Genomic DNA, 16,871 nt, shown 5'->3' with positions numbered 1-16,871 from the left:
ATAAAGTTTCTATGAGCACTCATACATATTGTTTGATAAGTATTTGCACCAAGTTCTGTTGGGTATTTATCTGGGAGTGAAATTGCTGGGTCATAGCTAGACTATGTTTAGCTTAAGTAGATACTTACCAAATAGTTTTCAAAAATGGCTACAATAGTTTACACTCCCACAGCCAGTGTATAAGAGTTCTAGCTGCATGTATTCTTTGAAAATGCCTGTTGTTGGATGATGAGGTAGTGCTTAGAGGGTATGACATTAAAGATGATTGACTTGGACCATAAAGAAAGCTGAGTGCCAAAGAATGGATGGTTTTGAAATGTGGTATTGGAGAAGATTCTTGAGAGTCCCTTGAACTGCAAGGAAATGAAACCAGTCAATCCTAAAGGAAATTAGTCCTGAATATTCATTGGAAGTATTGATGCTGAAGCTGAAGCTCCAATTCTTTGGCCACCTGATGCAAAGAGCTGACTCACTGGAAAAGACTCTGATGCTGGGAAAGATTGAGGGCAGGAGGAGAAGGGGATGACAGAGGATGAGGTTGTTGGATGGCATCACTGACTCAATGGACAGAGTTTGAGCAGGCTCTGGGATTTGGTGATAGACAGAGAGGCCTGGCGTGCTGCAGTTCATGGGGTCGCAAAGAGTTGTACACTACTGAGCAACTGAACCAAACTGAACTGACTTCACTCATTGTGAACTTACTTAACAATTGTATCTGACCGTCTGGTCTTATTATCACATCTGTTGATAAGAAACAAATTACCCCAAAATTTAGCAGCTCAAGACAACAAACATTCATTATCTCACTTATTTTCTAAGGGTCAAAAACATTTTTTTGAGGGTAAGCGTAGCTTAGCTGGGTGGTTCTTGTTTAAAGTCTTTTATGAAATTGCAGTCAAGCTGTTGACTGGGGTTGCAGTCATTTGAAGGCTTGATCAGGGCTGAAAGGTGTGTTTCCAAGATATCTTACTCATGGCCGTTGGAAGAAGGCTTTGATTCCTTGCCATATGGGCTTCCTTAGGAGGGCTGCTCATGACATGATAGCTAGTTTTCTTTTGTGAGTGATCCAAGAGAGAGATGAAGAGAGCAATAAGACAAAGGCCTCACTGTCTTTTAAAATCAAACTTTGAGGGGGTGGGTGGTCCTAACATGGAGGAGGAATAGGACCGGGAGACCAATTTCTCCCCAACAAATTCATCGAAAGATCATTTGAATGCTGAGTAAATACCACAAAACAACTTCTGAATGCTGGCGGAGGACACCAGGCACCCAGAAAGCCAGCCCATTGTCTTTGAAAGGAGGAAGGACAAAATATAAAAGATAAAAAGAGAGACAAAAGTGTTAGGGATGGAGACCCCACCCAGGGAGGGAGTCGTAAAAAAGGAGTTTCCAAACACCAGGAAATCCTTTCACCGGTGGGTCTGTGGGGAGTTTTGGAATCTCAGAGGGCAATATAACTGGAAGAAAAAAACTAAATAAATAAAACCCAGAGATTACGCATGTAACTGCAACTCCCAGTGGAGAAGTAGCCCAGATGCTCACGTCTGCCACCAGCAAGCCGGGGCTGAACAGGGAGGCGCGGACTGTATTGCTTAGGGTAAGGACCTGGCCTGAATGCCCCGAGGGCAATCTGAGGGAGCTAATGTGAGAAAGCAACCTAAACTGTAGGATAGCCAGAGAGAAAGGGAGAAAAAAAAAAAAAAAAGGAAGAAAGAGAGAGAACTTTCCCACGAAAAGCTCTAACCTAAGGCACTGCCGGCCTGCTCACAGAACAAAGGAATGAGCGAATACCAGAGGAGAGCTAGCTGGCAGTGAACCGGCCCATCCTCCGACAGAGGCAGAGAGGCAGGCAGGCGACAGCCAGAGCCAGAAGGAAAGGGGTAAGCTTGGCCCCAGAGATGGCATCCTCTACCAAACTGCAAGCAGGCTCCCAGTTGCTAACCAAGTCTTCCTGGGATCCTGGATGGTTGACATACACCAGGAGGGTCACAGCCAGAGATCAGCTCCCCAGAGGAGACACACGGCACACCTGAGACGGTGCTCCCACTGCGCACCTGGGAAACCGAGCGGCCAGGACCGGGGAGATGATAAGACGCACCGCCCCACCTGGGGAGAGTGAGCTCACCAAGCACCTGGTTGCCTGAGCTGCTCGGACCTGGGAAGGGCACAGAACGCAGGCCCAACCGAGTCTGTGCCTTTGTGGAGTACTCAGGAACCTGAACCTGAGTGGCTTAGACCTGGGAAGTGCACGCAACCCAAGGCCTGCTTTAGACAGTTCCCTGCAGAGCAACGTGGAGCTTGAGCAGTGTTGATGGGGAAAGCACACATGTGGGGAGCGGGGGCAGACCCAGTGTGGCCCAGACACTGTGAGCACTCCCCACACACGCCAGTGACATTTGTTTGCAGTTTTCCTCCCTCCCCGCAGCACAACTGAACAAGTGAGCCTAAATAAAGGACAACCTTTGCCCCCTTGTGTCAGGGTGGATGTTAGACACTGAAGAGACTTGCAAACAGAGAAAGCCAAAATAAACAAAGAAGAAGGAACTGCTTTGAAAGTGACAGGTGCAACAGATTAAAACCCTGTAGTTAGCTAGCACTGACTACATTGGAAGGGACCTATAGACCTTGAGAAGAAGTATAAGCTGGAACAAGGAACTATCTGAAACTGAACTGCCCTCAACACTGCCCTCAACAGCTCCAGAGAAATTCCTAGATATATTTTACTATTATCATTTTTAACTTTAAATTAAAAAAAAAAATTTTAAGCTCTTTATTACTCCTTTAATTTTCATTTTTAAAACTTACTATTACCTTGTAAAAAAATCCCTATTTTTAAAGCAAATTTCATATTTTTTCTTTTATAACTTTTGCGGTTTTGTTTGTATTGTATTTTTGAGAGTCTAACCTCTACTCTAGATTTTTAATCTTTGCTTTTTGGTATTTGTTATCAATTTTGTACCTTTAAGAATCCAATCTTCAGTACCCATTTTTACTTAGGAGTGTGATTACTGGCTTGATTGCTCTCTCCCCTTTTGACTCTCCTTTTTCTCCCCCATGTTACCTCTAGCTCCTCACTCCCCTTTCTCTTCTCTTCTCTACTTAATTCTGTGAATCTCTTTGGGTATTCCAGGCTGTGGAGAACATTTAGGGAACTGATCACTAGCTAGATTGGTCTCTCTCCTTTTAACTCCGTCTCCTCTCCTCCTGGTCATCTCTACCTCCTTCCTCCCTCTTCTCTTCTCTGTGGAACTCTGTGAACCTCTTTGAGTGTTCCAGACTGTGGAGAGCAAATAGAGAATTGATTACTGACTAGATTGCTCTCTCCCTTTTTGATTTCCCCTCTTCTCCTCCTGGTCACCTCTATCTCCCTCCTCCCTCTTCTCTTCTCCATGTGACTCTGTGAACCTCTCTGGGTGTCCCTCACTGTGGAGAATCTTTTCACCACTAACCTAGATGTTTTATCATCTGTGCTGTATGGATGGAAAAGTCTTGAGGCTACTGTAAGAATAAGACTGAAAGCCGGAGGCAGGAGGCTTAAATCCAAAACTTGAGAACACCAGAAAACTCCTGACTCCAGGGAACATTAATTGACAAGAGCTCATCCATACCTACACTGAAACCAAGCTCCACCCAAGAGCCAAGAAGTTTCAGAACAAGACATACCACGCTAATTCTCCAACCAAACAGGAACATAACCCTGAGCGCAAAAGTACAGGTGGTCAAAAGTCACACCAAACCCATAGGCACCTCAAAACTCACTACTTGACATTTCATTGCACTCCAGAGAGAAGAGATCCAGCTCTACCCACCAGAACACTGACACAAGTTTCCCTAACCAGGAAACCTTGACAAGTCACTCATCCAACCCCACCCACAGGGAGGAACCTCCACAATAAAGAGAACCCACAAACTTCTAGCATACAGAAAGGCCACCCCAAACACGGAAACCTAAACAAGTTGAAAAGCAGAGAAATATTCAGCAGGTAAAGGAACATGATAAGAGCACAGCAAACCAAACAAAAGAGGAGGAGATAGGGATTCTACCTGAAAAAGAATTCAGAATAATGATAGTAAAAATGCTCCAAAATCTTGAAAACAAAATGGAGTTACAGATAAATAGTCTGGAGACAAGGATTGAGAAGATGCAAGAAAAGTTTAACAAGGACCTAGAAGAAATAAAAAAAAGTCAATCAACAATGAATAATGCAATAACTGAGATCAAAAGCACTCTGGAGGGAACCAACAGTAGAATAACTGAAGCAGAAGATAGGATAAGTGAGGTGGAAGATAGAATGATGGAGATAAATGAAGCAGAGAGGAAAAAAGAAAAAAGAATGAAAAGAAATGAGGACAACCTCAGAGACCTCTGGGACAATGTCAAATGCCCCAACATTTGAATCATAGGAGTCCCAGAAGAGGAAGACAGAAAGGCCATGAGAAAATACTTGAGGAGATAATAGTTGAAAACTTCCCTAAAATGGGGAAGGAAATAGCCACCCAAGTCCAAGAAACCCACAGAGAGTCTCAAACAGGATAAACCCAAGGCAAAACACCCCAAGACACATATTAGTAAAATTAATGAAGATCAAAGACAAAGAACAAATATTAAAAGCCACAAGGAAAAAACAACAAATAACTCACAAGGGGATTCCCATGAGGATAACAGCTGATCTTTCAATAGAAACTCTTCAAGCCAGAAGGCAATGGCAGGACATACTTAAAGTGATGATAGAGAAAAACCTATAACCCAGATTATTGTACCAAACAAGGATCTCATTCAAATATGAAGGAGAAATCAAAAGCTTTACAGACAAGCAAAAACTCAGAGAATTCAGCACCACCAAACCAGCTCTTCAACAAATGCTAAAGTATCTTCTCTAGACAGGAAACAAATAAAAGGTTTATAAACTCAAACCCAAAATAACAAAGTAAATGGCAACAGGATCATATTTATCAATAATTACATTAAATGTAAATGGGTTAAATGTCCCAACCAAAAGACAAAGACTGGTTGAATGGATAAAAAAAAAAGACCTCTATATATGCTGTCTACAAGAGACCCACCTGGAAACAAGGGACACATACAGACTGAAAGTGAAGGGCTGGAAAAACCTATATCACACAAATGGAGACCAAAAGAAAGCTGGAGTAGCAATACTCATATCAGACAAAATAGATTTTGAAATAAAAGCCATGAAAGAGACAAAGAGAGACACTACATAATGATCAAAGGATCAATTCAAGAAGAAGATATAACAGTTATAAATATATATGCACCCAACATAGGAGCACCGTGATATGTAAGGCAAATGCTAACAAGTATGAAAGGGGAAATTAACAGTAACACAATAATAGTGGGAGCCTTTAATACCCTACTCACACCTATGGATAGATCAACTAACCAGAAAATTAGCAAGGAAATACAAACCTTAAATGACACAATGGACCAGTTAGACCTAATTGATATCTATAGGACATTTCACCCCAGAACAATGAATTTCACCTTTTTGTCAAGTGCACACGAACCTTCTCCAGGATATGCCACATCCTAGGCCATAAATCTAGCCTTGGTAAATTAAAAAAAAATTGAAATCATTCCAAGCATCTTTTCTGATCGCAATGTGGTAAGATTAGATGTCAACTACACGAAAAAAACTAATAAAAATACAAACAGATAGAGGCTAAAAAACACACTTCTGAATAACCAGAAAATCACAGAAGAAACCAAAAGGAATCAAAATATGCATAGAAATGAATGAAAATGAAAAGACTGTAACCCAAAACCTATGAGACTCAGTAAAAGCAGTACTAAGGGGAAAGTTCATAGCAATACAAGCCTACCTCAAAAAACAGGAGAAAAATCAAATAAATAACCGAACTCTACACCTAAAGCAACTAGCAAACGAAGAAATGAAGCACTTCATGGTTAGCAGAAGGAAAGAAATAATAAAAATTAGGGCAGAAATAAATGCAAAAGAAACAAAGGAGACCATAGCCAAAATCAACAAAGCTAAAAGCTGGTTCTTTGAGAAGATAAATAAAATAGACAAACCATTAGCAAGACTCATCAAGAAAAAAAAAAAAAAGGGAGAAGGATCAAATCAACAAAATTAGAAATGAAAATGGAGAAGTTATAACAGACAACAGAGAAATACAAAGAATCATAAGAGACTACTATCAGCAACTATATGCCAATAAAATTGACAGCTTGGAAGAAATTGACAAATTTTTAGAAAAGTATAACTTTCCAAAAGTGGACAAGGAAAAAATAGAAAATCTTAACAGACCCATCACAAGCACAGAAATCGAAACTGTAATCAGAAATCTTCCAACAAACAAAAGTCCAAGACCAGGTGGCTTCACAACTGAATTCTACCAAAAATTTAGAGAAGAGCTAACACCTATCCTACTCAAACTCTTCCAGAAAATTGCAGAGGAAGGTAAACTGCCAACTCATTCTATGAGGCCACCATCACTCTAATACCAAAATCAGACAAAGATGCCACAAAAAAGAAAAACTACAGGCCAATATCACTGATGAATATAGATGTAAAAATCCTTAACAAAATTCTAGCAAACATAATCCAACAGCATATTAAAAAGATCATACATCATGGCCAAGTGGGCTTTATCCCAGGGATGCAAGGATTCTTCAATATTCACAAATCAATCAATGTGATACACCACATTAACAAATTGAAAGATAAAAACCATATGATTATCTCAATAGATGCAGAGAAAGCCTTTGACAAAATTCAGCATCTATTTATGATAAAAACCCTCCAGAAAGCAGGCATAGAAGGAACATACCTCAACATAATAAAAGCCACATATGATAAACCCACAGCAAACATTATCCTCAATGGTGAAAAATTGAAAGCATTTCCCCTAAAGTCAGGAACAAGTCAAGGGTGCCCACTCTCACCACATTCAACATAGTTTTGGAAGTTTTGGCCATAGCAATCAGAGAAAAAAAAGAAATAAAAGGAATCCAGGTTGGAAAAGAAGAAGTAAAACTCTCACTGTTTGCAGATGACGTGATCCTCTCCATAGAAAACCCTCAAGACCCTACCAGAAAATTACTAGAGCTAATCAATGAATATAGTAAAGTTGCAGGATATAAAATTAACACACAGCAATCCCTTGCATTCCTATACGCTAACAATGAGAAAACAGAAAGAGAAATTAAGGAAACAATTCCATCACCATTGCACCAAAAAGAATAAAATACTTAGGAATATATCTACCTAAAGAAACAAAAGACCTATATTTAGAAAACTATAAAAAAAACTGATGAAAAAATCAAACAGAACACAAAAAGATGGAGAAATATAACATTTGTGGATTGGAAGAGTCAATATTGTGAAAATGAGTATACTACACAAAGCAGTCCATAGATTCAACGCAATCCCTGTCAAGCTACCAATGGTATTTTCCACAGAACTAGAACAAATAATTTCACAATTTGTATGGAAATAGCCAAAGCAATCTTGAGAAAAAAGAATGGAACTGGAGGAATCAACCTGCTTGACTTGGCTGTACTACAAAGCAACAGTCATCAAGACAGTATGGTACTGGTACAAAGACAGAAATATAGATCAATGGAACAAAATAGAAAGCCCAGAGATAAATCCACGCACCTATGGAGACCTATCTTTTACAAAGGAGGCAAGAATATACAATGGAGTAAAGACGATCTCTTTAACAAGTGGTGCTGGGAAAACTAGTCAACCATTTGTAAAAGAATGAAACTAGAATGCTTTCTAACACCATACACAAAAAATAAACTCAAAATGGATTAAAGATCTAAATGTAAGACCAGAAACTATAAAACTCCTAGAGGAAAACATACGCAAAATACTCTGATGTAAATCATAGCAGGATCCTCTATGATCCACCTCCCAGAGTAATGGAAATAAAAACAAAAATAAACAAATGGGACCTAATTAACCTTAAAAGCTTTTGCACAATGAAGGAAACTATGAGCAAGGTGAAAAGACAGCCTTCAGAATGGGAGAAAATAATAGCAAATGAAGAAACAGACAAAGGATTAATTTCAAAAATATACAAGCAACTCATGCAGCTCAAGTCCAGAAAAATAAGCGACCCAATAAAAAATGGGCCAAAGAACTAAACAGACATTTTTCCAAAGATGACATACAGATGGCTAACAAACATGAAAAGATGCTCAACATCACTCATTATCAGAGAAATGCAAATCAAAACCACAATGAGGTACCATTTCATGTCCGTCAGAATGGCTGCTATCCAAAAGTCTACAAACAATAAATGCTGGAGAGGGTGTGGAGAAAAAGGAACCCTCTTACACTGTTGGTGGGAATGCAAACTAGTACAGCCACTATGGAGAACAGTGTGGAGATTCCTTAAAAAACTGGAAATAGAACTACCATATGACCCAGCAATCCTGCTGCTGGGCATCACACTGAGGAAACCAGAATTGAAAGAGACGTGTTTACCCCAGTGTTCATTGCAGCACTGTTTACAATAGCCAAGACATGGAAGCAACCTAGATGTTCACTGGCAGATGAATGGATAAGAAAGCTGTGGTACATATACGCAATGAAATATTACTCAGCTATTAAAAAGAATGCCTCTGAGTCAGTTCTAATGAGGTGGATGAAACTGGAGCCTATTATACAGAGTGAAGTAAGTCAGAAAGAAAAACACCAATACAGTATATTAACGCATATATATGGAATTTATCCAGCAGGGCCTTTGCCCAGGCCCCCAGGCAGTATGCTGACCAACACCCAGCAGCCAGTGAAGGTTTACACACTCAAGAGGACCAGCAGTGGGACAAGCAGGGCGCCCGGGTACGTGGAACAGATGGAGGGCACGTCCTTGCTAGTCAGGGCCTGACAAAACACGGTCCACTGGAGAAGGGAACACCACTTCAGTATTCACTCAGTGAGAATCCCATGAACAGTATAAAAAGGCAAAAAGATATGACATTGAAAGATGAGCCCCCCCAGGGTGGTAGGTGTCTAATATGCCACTGGGCAAGAGCAGAGACTTAGCTCCAGAAAGAATGAAGAGGCTGAGCCAAAGCAGAAATGATGCCCAGTTGTGTCTGGTGGTGAAAATAATGTCTGAGGCTATAAAGAACAACATTGCATAGGAACCTGGAATGTTAGGTTCATAAATCATGGTAAATTGGATATGGCCAAACAGGAGATGGCAAAAGTGAACAACAACATTTTAGCAATCAGTGAACTAAAATGGACGGGAAAGGGTAAATTTAATTCAGATGGTCCTCGATTACAAAATGAAGTTGGGCAAAGGCTAAGTTTTGCCAAGAGAATGAACTGGTCATAGCAAACACCCTCCTCCAATAACACAAGAGATGACTCAACACATGGACATCACCAGACGGTCAATACTGAAATCAGACTGATTTATTCTTTGCAGCCAAAGATGAAGAAACTATACAGTCAGCAAAAACAAGACCTGGAACTGACTGCGGCTCAGATAATCAGCTAATTCAGGCTCAAACTGAAGTAGGGAAAACCACTAGGCCATTCAGGTATGACCTAAATCAAATCCCTTATGATTATACAGTGGAAATGACGAAAAGATTCAAGGGATTAGATCTGGTAGACAGAGTGCCTGAAGAACTATGGACAAAGGTTCGTGAATCTGTACAGGACCTAGTGACCAAAACCATCCCCAAGAAAAATGCAAGAAGGCATAGTGGTTTCTGAGAGGGCCTTACAAATAGCTGAGAAAAGAAAAGAAGGAAGAGGAAAAGGAGAAACGGAAAGATACACTCAACTGAAAGCAGAGTTCTAGAGAATATCAAGGAGAGATAGAAAGCCTTCTTAAGTGAACAATGGAAAGAAACAGAGGAAAACAAAAGAATGTGAAAGACTAGAGATTTCTTCAAGAAAATTAGAGATACCAAGGGAACATTTCATGCAAAGATGGGCACAATAAAGGACAGAAATGGAAAGGACCCAACAGAAGCAGAATAGATTAAGAAGAGATAGCAACAAAACACAGAAGAACTATACAAAGAAGATCTTATGACCCAGATAACCACGATGGTGTGGTCACTCACCTGAGCCAGACATGCTGGAGTGTGAAGTCAAGTAGGCCTTAGGAAGCTTTACTACAAAGCTAGTGGAGGTGATGGAATTCCAAGTGAACTCTCTCAAATCCTAAAAGCTGTTAAAGTGCTGCACTCAATATGCCAGCAAATCTGGAAAACTCAGCAGTGGTCACAGAACTGGAAAAGGTCAGTTTTCATTTCAATGCCAAAGAATGTTCAAATTACTATACAACTGCACTCATTTCACATGCTAACAAGATTATGTTCAAAATCCTCCAAGCTACCCTTCAACAGTATGTGAACCAAGAAGTTTCATATGGATTTAGAAAAGGTGAAGAACCAGAGATCAAATTGCCAACATCCGTTGGATCACAGAAAAAGTAAGAGAATTCCAGAAAAACATTTACTTCTGCTTCATTGACTACACTAAAGCCTTTGACTGTTGTGAATCACAACAAACTGTGGAAAATTCTTAGATAGGAATGTCAGACCACCTTACCTGCCTCCTGAGAAACCTGTATGCAGGTCAAGAAGCAACAGTTAGAAATGGACATGGAACAATAGACTGGTTCCAAATTGCGAAAGAAGTACATCAAGGCTGTATACTGTCATCTGCTTATTTAACTTTTAGGCAGAGTACATCATGTGAAATGCAGGGCTGATGAATCACAAGCAAGAATCAAGATTGCTGGGAGAAATACCAACAACCACAGATATGCAGATGATACCACTTTAAAGGCAGATAGTGAAGAGGAACTAAAGAGTCTCTCGATGAAAGTGAAACAGGAGAGTCAAAAAGCTGGCTTACAACTCAATGTTCAAAAAACAAAGATCATGGCATCCGGTCCCATCACTTCACAGCAAACAGATGGGGAGAAAATGGAAACGGTGACAGATTTTTTCTTGGGCTCCACAATCACTGCGGATGGTGACTGCAGTCTGAAATTAAAAGACGCTTGCTCCTTGGAGGAAAAGCTATGACAAACCTAGACAATGTATTAAAAAGTGGAAACATCACTTTACTGACAAAACTCTGAATAGTCAAAGCTATAGTTTCTCCAGTAGTCATGTGTGGATGTGAGAGCTGGACCATAAAAAAGGCGGAGTGCTGAAGATTTGACGCTTTTGAAATGTGGTGTTGGAGAAGACTCGAGAGTCCCTTCGACTGCAAGGAGATCAAACCAACAGTAAAAGAAATCAACCCTGAATATTCATAGGAAGGACTGATGCTGAATCTCCAATCCTCTGGCCACCTGATTCGAAGACCTGATCCACTGGAAAAGACCCTGATGCTGCGAAAGACTGAGGGCAAGAGAAGGCGACAGAGGATGGGATGGTTGGATGGCATCACTGACTTGATGGACATGGGTTTGAGCAAACTCAGGCAGATAGTGAAGGACAGGGAAGCCTGGTGTGCTGCAGTTTGGGGGCACAAGAGAGTCAGACACAACTTGGTGAGTGAACAACAACAGTAATTCAGGTATCGCAAAAAAAAAAATTAGCCTCTCTGCCTTTTCTGTTATTGTGATTGAGGCCAGTCTAACTGGCTTTGCTAACTTATCCTAAATATGACACAGATAAGTTAAGGACACGGGTTTATCCCTACACAGGCTTTACTGTATTTCACATCCCTGAATCTGGGGACAGTCATGCAAATACACACACTACCATTTACAGGAAAATCCAGACATGCGAATGCTGACAAATGAGTGCAAAGTCCAAATCATTATCAGGTAAAATACAACCAAAAAGTAAAAATGAACATAATGAGCATTTTCTTTCCAAGGTAAATGTATAGTATCACTTCCATATAGGAAGAAAACTGGTTCTGAAAAATGTAAATACAGTCAAAATGGCTCAAGACAGCAGACGAGTGGTATGTGGCTCTCATGTTCTCCCACAAATACATCAAAATACATCCACTTGGGACAATTCTCACGGAACATCTACTGAACACCGCAGAAGATCTCAGACTTCCAAAATGGTAAGAAAACCTTCACATAACTGGGTAGGACAAAAGAAAAAGGGGAAAAGATAAAGAGAAGGGAACTGGGATGGGACTGCTCCTGGGAGGGAATGGTGAAAAATAAAAGGTTGTCATCCCTGGGGAAGTCACCTCACTGGTGGGGAGATGAGCTGGGATGGGGGAGAACGGGGCAAGGAGCCTTGGAAGGGAGCACAGCAACCAGTCTGTGGAGGGCAGAGTGGAAAGACCTGCATAGTCAGTTGGGATGGGTGCCTGGCAGTCCCCAGCCTCAGATGTTCCTCTGATGGGGCAGGTGGAGGCTGGGTGCTGAGGCTCAGGTTTCATCATGAAAATTACCCAATCAAAGCAGTAGACGGAAAGCCAAATGGGGGGAAAAAAAGCATTATAAGAGACCAATGGGATAATACAATAAAGTGTGCCAATCTACACATAAAAGTGATTCCAGAAGAGGCGATTGTATTTGTATGTATTTGATGAAATTGTAGCTGAAAAAATTTGATGAAATTATAGCTGAAAACTATCCAAACCTAAAGAAGGAATCAGATATCCAGATACAGAAAGCACAGAGGGTCCCAAACAAGATGAACCCAAACAAATCCACACCAAGACATATTATAAAAACAGCAGAAGTTAGACAAGATTCTAAAGGTAGCAAGAGAAAAACAGAGTTAATTACAAGGGAAATGCCATAAGGTTATCAGTTGATTGCTCTACAGAAATGATGCAAGCCAGAAGGGAGTGGCAAAGTATGTTCGAAGTTTAAAAAGGGAAAAATCTGCAACACGAAGTACTCTACCCAGCAAGAATATCATTAAGGATGGGGAAATAAAGAATTTCTCAGATAAGCAAAAAATAAAGAATACAGCAATACTAAACCTATCCTGAAAGAAATATTGAAAGGTCTTCTTCTCTAAATAGAAAAGAAAGATACAGTAAAGAGGAACTCACAGTTGGAAAGTAAATCACTTAAGTTAGCCAGTATAGAGATCAAATTGGAAAAAAACCTATTTATGAAAGGAAGATAAACACAAGGAACAGTAAAAGGATAAACAAGACGTGATGTAAAAAAGGACATCAAAATCATAAAATGTGGGGAAGGAGAGTAAGAAAATGTTGATTCTTATTTTTTAGAATGTGTTTGAGCCTATATGACTATCAACCTAAAGCAAGCAGATATAGGAAAGGGTTAACAAACCTGAAAAACGGGGCAACCACAAATCAAAAACATACGATAGTTAAAAAAAAAAAAAAGACCAAAGAGAATACAAGGATAAGAGAAAAGGAAATCATCAAACCACAAAAAGAAACAGAAAAAGACAAAGGAACAAAAAGGAAACAGAATAGACTGGGAAACAAGGTTTAAACTGGTGGTAAATATGTAAGTATCAATAACTACCTTGAATGTCAATGGACTGAATACTCAAACCAAAACAGAATGGCAAACTGGATAAACAAATAAGAGTCTACAATATGCTGCCTACAAGACAGCCACCTTAGGGCAAAAGACACACACAGATTGAAAGTGAGAGGAAAAACATATTTCATGCAAATGAAAATGACACGAAAACAGGAGTTACAATAGTCTTATCAGACATATAGATGTTAAAACAAAAGCCATAAAGGAAAAGAAGGAAAATATATAATGGTAAAAGGATCAATGCAAGAAGAGGATTTTACACTTGTCAACATATATTGCCCCAAACACTTAAAACACTAACAAATAAAAAGGGAGAAACTGATGAGAATACAACAGGAGACTATCACCCCATTCACATCAATGGGCAGATCTTCTAGACAGAAAAATCACTAATGCAACAGAGATCCTAAATGATATAACAGTTAAGACTTAACTGGTGTTTTCAGGACATTATTTCAAAAAAACCCAGAATACACATTTAAGTGCACATGGCATATTCTCTAGGACTGACCACATACTAGGACACAAAACTAACCTCAGCAACCATAAGAGTAAAGAAATTATTTTGAGCATTTTTCCTGACAACAGCATACAGTTAGAAATCAACCAAAGGAAAAGAAATCCATATGTTATTAAAAACAAAAACAAAAACAAAAAAAACAAACCCAACAGGTCAATGAGGAAAACATAAAAAGGAATTTACACACCTCCCTCAATAAACAAGAAAAAAAATCTCAAATTAACAACCTAACATACAACTTATAAGAATCAGAAAATACAAAACCCAAAACCTCAAGTCAGTAGGAGGGAAATAATAAAGATCAGGAAGGAAATAAATTGAGATTAAAAAAAAAATAGAAAAAAAAGAAAACAACCCAACATCAGGCTTCCCTCATGGCTCAGAGGTAAAGGATCCAACTCCCACTGCAGGAGACACAGCATGGGATGGATCCTTGGTTTGGGAAGATACTACATGCCGCAGAGCAACTAACCCCGCATGTCACAACTGTGCTCTAGAGGCCAGGAGCTGCAACTACTGAAGTCCCGAGTGCCTGAGAGCCCATGCTCCGAAACAAGAGAAGCCATTCCAATGAGAAGCCTGAGCACTGCTACCAGAGTAATCCCCACTTGCCAGAACCAGAGAAAGTCCGTGCAGGAACAAAGACCCAGAAGAGCCAAAAAAAAAAAAAAAAAAAAAAATCAGTAAAATCAAGAACTGGGTCTTTGAAAGGATAAACAAAATCGACAAACCTCTGGCCAGTCTCACCAAGAAGAACAAAGATAGAATCCAATAAATTAGGAAATGAAAAAGGAGAAATTTCAACTGATACTGCAGAAATAAAAAAAACCTTAAGAGAATACTATGAACAATTATAAGCCAACAAATTTGCCAACTCAGAAGAAATGGACAACTTTCTAGAAAGATATAGCTCACCAAAACTGAATTAAGGAGAAAACATAATCTGAACTGACTGATCACTAGAAGTGAAATAGAATCTGTAATTTAGAAAAACACAAAAAACAAAAACTCCCTACAAACAAAAGTCCAGGACCAAGTGGCTTTACAGGCAAATTATTCCAAACACACAAAGAACTTCTTACACTCATCCTTCTTAAACTCTTCTAAGACTGGAGAGGGGAGAACACTTCCTAAGACATTTTAGTAATATGAAAGCGTGTTAGTCACTCAGTCATGTCTGACTCTGTGACACCATTGTCTGTCCATGGAATTCTCCAGGCAGGAATACTGGAGTGGATTGCCATGAAGCCATTATCAATCACCTGATAACAAAACTAAACAAATACCACCAAAACAGAAAATCATAGGCAAATACCTTCAATGAATATAGATACAAAAATTCTCAACAAAATATTAGCAAACTGAATCAAACAACATATAAAAAAGATCATGTACCAAAACCAAGAGGGATTTATCACAAATTCACAAGGATGCTTCAACATACGCAAAATCAATCAAACAATGCTCAGTCATGTCCAACTCTCTGCAACCCCACGGACTGCAGCCTGCTAGGCTCCTCTGTCCATGGGAATTTGGGAAGCAAGAATACTGCAGTGGGTTATCACACCCTTCTCCAAGGGATCTTCTCAACCCAGGAATCAAACTTGAGTCTCTTACATCTCTTGCATTAGCAGGTAGGTTCTTTACCACTAGTGCCACCTGGGAATTCCCAGTGTAATACACCATGTAAATGAAGGTCAAAAACCATATGATCGTCTCAACAGATACAGAAAGAGCACCTGACAAAATTCAATCCATTCATAATAAAAACACAGTAAAAGCCACTTATGACAAAGCCAAAGCCAATATAATATTCAACAGTGAAAAGCTGAAAGTCTTCCCACTAAATCTGGAATAAGAAAACAAGGAGGCCCACCCTTACTACTTCTATTCAATGTAGTAATGGAAGTCCTAGTCACAGCAAACAGACAAGAAATAAAAAGTATTTAAACTGGAAAGGAAGAGATAAAATTGTCATCATATGCAGATGACATGAAAATGCATAGAAAACCTTAAGGAGTGCAGGGAAAAAAAAACTACTAGATCTATAAATGAATCCAGCAAAATAGCAGAATATAAGATTAACATTTGGAAATCAGTTTTACACTAATGATGAAATACAGAAAAGGGAATGTTAAAATTAAAGAGGATTCAAAGAAATGGAAAGATATCCCATGTTCTTGGATTGAAAGAATATTGTTTAAATGGCAATACCACCCAAAGTAAACTACAAATTTAATGAGATCCCTATCTAATTACCCATGACATTTTCACAGAATTAGATTTAGAACTTTTTAATCCAAAAATCTATATGGGGGGGGGGGGGGAAGCCCAGAACTGCCAAAGAAATCCTGAAGAAACAGAAACAAAACAGGAGGCATAACTCTCTCAGACTTCAGACGATACTAGGAAGCTACAGTAATCAAAACAATGTGGTAACCCGTACAAAAACAAGACTATGGATCAATGGAACAGAATAGAGAACCCAGAAACAAACCCACACACTTATAGTCAATTAATCTTTGACAAAGGAGGCAAGAATATACAACGGGAAAAAGACAGTCTCTTCAGTAAGCAGTGCTGGGAAATTTGGATAGCTGCATGTAAGTCAATGAAGTTAGAATACACCCTCACACCCTACATAAAAATAAACTCAAAATGACTTAAAGACTTCAAACATAAGACATGATACCATTAAACTGTAAGACAGGAAAGGCAAAACATAACCTGACATAAATCGTACCAATATTTTCTTAGGTCAGTCTCCCAAGGCAACAGAAATATTTATAAAAAAGAATAACAAGTGGTACCTAATCAAACTTAGAAGTTTTGCACAGCAAACGAACAATTAAAAAAAAAAAAAAAAGACAACCTACAG

Source organism: Cervus canadensis, chromosome 28, assembly GCF_019320065.1.
Source record: "Cervus canadensis isolate Bull #8, Minnesota chromosome 28, ASM1932006v1, whole genome shotgun sequence".
NCBI lineage: Eukaryota > Metazoa > Chordata > Mammalia > Artiodactyla > Cervidae > Cervus > Cervus canadensis.
The sequence above is the reverse complement of the archived record's forward strand: the minus strand, read 5'-3'. Positions refer to the sequence as shown.